Source organism: Dioscorea cayenensis, chromosome 5, assembly GCF_009730915.1.
Source record: "Dioscorea cayenensis subsp. rotundata cultivar TDr96_F1 chromosome 5, TDr96_F1_v2_PseudoChromosome.rev07_lg8_w22 25.fasta, whole genome shotgun sequence".
NCBI lineage: Eukaryota > Viridiplantae > Streptophyta > Magnoliopsida > Dioscoreales > Dioscoreaceae > Dioscorea > Dioscorea cayenensis.
The window spans coordinates 19,474,942-19,480,256 of NC_052475.1; positions in this window are offsets into that span (position 1 = coordinate 19,474,942).

Here is a 5,315-nt window from a genome sequence, read left to right on the forward strand (position 1 = left end):
TCACTCCATTGCACGAGCAACTAGGCCCCAGCTGAGGTTCACGTCGGAGGGGAAAGGGGACGCTCCTGTACCTCTCGACTAACCCTCTCAACACTCTCCAACCTAGCTTTGTCTAATGCTCATGGTGTGTCACTCACTCACAAGGTTACCAACAAGAACTCTCAACCCTAGTGTCACTCTAGGGGAAATGTTCATACAATCAAGCATTCAAGGTTGGAACTCACAATAAACATCAATTTATTGAAAGCATAATAAAGAAGTTCAAAGAAACGAATACATCCTAGGGTTCACAATCACCCAAGTACCCACTAGTGGTTTAGCTCTCCATGGAGCTAAGTACAATCAAAGTAATTGAATGTAAAAGCAATGAATCCATAAAGAAACCCCCTCGATTGTCGTGTCAATGGTCTTGCGGAGAGTCCTCTACTCGTCGTCCAAGGATTCCCTCGTCCGGTATAGGATACGGCTCGACGGAAGCTCCCCTACCAACCTTCTTCCTCAGGAATGATGATGTTAGAGCTGTAAAACCTCTCCAAAATCTTGGCCATTACTCCTCAAAACCCTAGCCGAAGCCCTCTCACAAGTTGGGAAAAAGATGGAGAAAAGAATACCAAAATCAGTGCTGAATCGGCTTTAAATAAGGCTGGAATCAGGCAACTCCACGGACGTGGATGCTACACGCGCCCGTGCGGAATTTCCACACGGGCATGAATAATTTCCACACGCCCGTGTGGATTCTCTGCTTCTCTGATTTCTCGGCCGGCTGTAAATAGTACTGCTACAGTACTTGCTACACGTTCACGTCGTGAATGACTTGCTTCTTCAATGATATATATGTTGATGGAGCTCCTGTTCTTATATGCATAAGATGGAATGCTCGAGTGTGACTGCCTATGTGCCCCTCCAAATGGATGTCCTCACTCGAATGCGAGGAGGTTAGCACACACTCTAGCATCTCACACATGTCCTATGTCTACGCGTTTGAACCTTAGCAAGATCTCCTCCAAAATAGGTGCATTATGATCCACATTGGCCTATTTCCTTTATACTCAGCCTCACAACCATACCTACATAAAAGTAACATAAAAACACACATATTAATGTAAAAACCTGAGAAAAGTAATGCTCAACATAAGGAAAGAATGCTTCGCATTCATATCACGCAAGCACTTATCAGTAAGACAAGGTATGTCAAGGTAAGTGACGTTAAACAAGCGCTTCTTGGAAGGCAACCCAAGTGTTTGTTGTTTTTGTAGTTTAGTAGTTTAGTGTGTGTGTTAATAAAGTTTTGAGTGTGGGTGTCTTGATTGTTATATGCTTATGCTGCGATTTTATTGTTGGTTTTGAATTTTCATCATGTGTTTTCATATGGATTCAGCAAAGTTGGGTCGATTGAGCTATATCTCATGTTTTTCACTGGTAAAATTTGCATACTAGGGCAGGCTCTGAGTGTGTAAACATGTTTAGAAATTCTTTGTGGAGCCTGCAGAGTTTTCTAAGGCATCCTAAGAAAACAAACGGGCTTGTGGAATTAACATATGCCCTTGGTTTTGTATTGCGAGCTCATCTAGAGAAGGCACAGGGGCGTGGACTCGGCCCTATGAATGACCATGCATTCCTGTTGGTAATTTCCTCACGGGCGTGTGAATTCCTGCAGAGATTGGTAGATTATCTCGAGAGCACATAGGGTCGTGGACTCGCCCCTGTGGGCGACCTTGTGAAACTCTCACGGGCGTGGGTAATTTTTGCACGCCGTGTGAATCTCTGCAGAGGAGCTCTCTCCATCCTGAGAAGACACAGGGCGTGTGGCAGCCCCTGTGATTTGGGCTTGTGAATGCCCACGCCCGTGCGGAATTTGCACACGGGCGTGTGAAACACTTGGGGATTCTTCTCGGATGGACAGAGAAGCCACAAGGACATGCCGCAACCCCTGTGTGCTGTGCACACGGGCGTGAGTATTTAGTACACGCCCGTGCGGCTGCATTTAGAGAGGTTAAGTGTTTTCCCAGAGAGCGGACAGCGGCATGCATCTGCCCCTGTGAATCTCTCAGGTGGAGGCACACAGGGGTGTAAAATTTCACACGCATGTGTGGTTTTTGAAGGTATTAGAGAGCTATGTTTCATCTTTATAAACCAATCGAGCTTTACTCATTAACAGAGCTCCAAACACTGAAGAAACATTCTTCGACCTTCTCGTAACCTCCTGCTATCTATTTTGCCTCGATTGTTTGAGCTTCTTGCTGATTTCATGGTTTTGAGCATCATCTCATCGATAAATCCTTATTTTGTCTTGTCGCTACCCTAGGCCGATTCTATTCGATTTTTTTATTCAATTAAACTGGCGAATGTGCCTCGTTTTCATGCTAAAATAACTGTGATGTGTTTTTTAATGAGTTCTAGAATGGAGGAAGAGGTGTATTCGTGGATTTTGCCATAAAGGGCCGTGCGGTTTTCACTCCCCGTGAATCCGTATGGGCTGTGGACTTTCCACGCGACCGTGTGGATTCCTGCATTATTAACTTATGAATGAATTTGATCGATTCTTTTTCTAATATGTGCATGTATGGCTCCCAGAATGAAGAAGGTAACTATTAAGCGTCCTAGAGAGCCTACTCCTGAACCAGAAAGCATGGAATTTACACTTCCCTAACATCAAGCTTGATTTGAGCGACTAGCGAAGCTTAAGTTCGGTCAGACAAGAATTTCAGATGTCAGCTCCCTTAGGGAGGTATAGTTAGCACAAGCTATTGATTATTCATGACTCTGCTATCCGCCTACTCTCATTATCGGTGCTCGTGTCATTTGAGTTTGACAGCCCTTATGCTCATTTCGATATCGTGGACGCCATTCAGCTCAGAGCTTTTGGGCAGCATCACAGTATGAGCGTCATACAATTCTCCATTAGGCTTGGTTTATATGATGTGGGGTTTACTGAGACAGAGGAGTATGCCGATCTACCAATTGACATTTCACGAGGCTTAACTCCCCATAAAACATATAAAATACTATATGGTAAGGGACGATATGAACCAAAAGTTTCTATGGCTTCATGCCTTTCTCGACCTAGTTATAGATATCTTCACGCCATCTTGAGTAGGTCAGTGAATGGTCGCGGCAATAGTGTAGGAGTCCTAAGCAAGCAGGAACTTCTATATTTATACTCTATGGTACGAAACAAGCCGATTCATTTGGGACACATCTTAGCGGAGTATCTGAAGCACCAAGGACAGTATCCTCAACTTGGTGTCATTTTCGCGGGCCCATACATTACTAGACTCATCTTGGGGATGGGTTTACGAGACACGATCAGAGGGGCCGAGAAAACAATAGTACTAACATACTTCGGGCTAGCAACAATGAGACTCATGGGTATGATCAGGAAATATCCGGGTGGTGTTTATGTGCTGAATATGTCCCAACCAGAGCCTCTTATATCTTGTGAAACTGCCATAGAGGGGTCTCAACCAGCTTTAGAGTCACAGCTTGAGGGAGATCAAACAGAGTAGGCACCTCCGGTGAAAGAGGACCCACCCCCAATGTGTATGTTTTCACCATCTCCAGCCCAGGATCGCTTTGAGAGGCTTGAGAGTGCTGTGGGGTGATACGGACAGAGGTAGCAGAGGCCCGAGCAGAGACTGCCGATAATAGGGCTGCGCAGGCCGCACAGTATACGGAGTTCATGGTACGTTTTGACACATTATATCAAATCTTCAAGCGAGACGCCGGCTCGTTATTTGTCCTGCGGCCGAGGATTCCTCAAGCCCACTGGGTTTCTCTGACACCTCCATCCCCTATTCCGGCACCAAATGACCCACTATGTACTTTATCACTAGTAGCAGCAGCAGAACCAGAGGACGACATTGACACTTGATTTTATTTTCCTCGTCTTTTACTTCCGCATTTTATTTTGGCCTTGTATACTCAGAAAGGACTTTCCTTCTGAGTTTATTTTCATTTTGTATCTCGAGTTGTATTCATTGTCTTATCTTTTATATACTCGAGTTGTGTTTATTTTTATTGAGCTTCACTGAACCCCCTCGTATATGCATGCAAATGGTCTTGTCATCATGGGAATTGAGACTTTGTCATGGACACGGCCAAGGTGTTTCGGTACTTGGCCGTGTGAGCTTCACAACCAGTTAGAACAACACTCCCTAGGACATAACTCCATCAAATGCAACACTAGGAGTCAAGGGAGTATTGTTTTGAGTGCTTCTCCCACATCTGAATTTAATTGATTTACATTATGAATGAGCTTGAATGTGTACATTGGGGATAATGTACAACTTAAGTCAATAGTTTTGTCATCTCTTTTATACTAGTTTTGATTGATATACATGCTCACATAGTCAATAGTGGTTCACCTTAGTTGTTTTGATTGTATTCTTGAGTTTAGGAGAATTTTTAACAATGAATGTTTTCATGCTCTTGTTTTTGCTTGAATTTCTAGGAATTTTTGCCCGATTGACAAATGTTGCACTACTCACCCTTTGAACTCTTTTGGAAACTTATGTTTGTTGTATAAGGGACTAGTTTTAGTTGTTTCTTGTGTTAATTCTAAATAAAAAATGAAAAGAAAGAACAAAATAGTTTTGTTGTTTAGTTGTGCTTGTTGGGTGGAAAGAGCTACCACCTATGATATATGAAGCTACTCTCATAAGTCGGATACTAGGTATGCCCTAATGAGAGAAAGAGCTATCTCATGGGATGTGAGAAAGTTACCACCCCGGTAGAAAGAGCTACCACCTTGAAAGTGTGAAAGCCATTGATAAGTGCTTGAGTGAACATCTTAGAGGATATGTGAAGCTACTACTCTTTTGAATTTTTATTTTACCTTTTTGTAGATAAATAAGTCCCTATGCAGCGTAAAACTTTTGGTATACTTTGGTTACACACTTACTTGTCATACGATTAGGACGAGCATTTTATTTTCATTATCTAATTGAAATTTCGCATAGGGCCTGTAAGCACTGCTGTATGCTTTGTGAACCTAAGGCCAAGCACATCCAATATTTCCTTCATCCATGCACATAATGTTTTTAATTTTACATGAGGACATTACAAAAGCTTAAGTGGGGGAGTTGGTATGAAATTAACTTGTGTGATAAAATATGAAGTATTCTTTACATGTGTTGACATACTTTTCGTGTTTTAACATAATAATATTGTCTTTATGTTAACTTTCATGCGGGGTAGGGTTGTGAGGACGATTATGAGGAAAGAAGCCAGTAATAGTCGTAATGCACCAATTTGGAGGAAATCTTGCTAAGGTTCAAGCGAAGACATGGAGTGGGGTTAAAGGATGTAGGAATGTG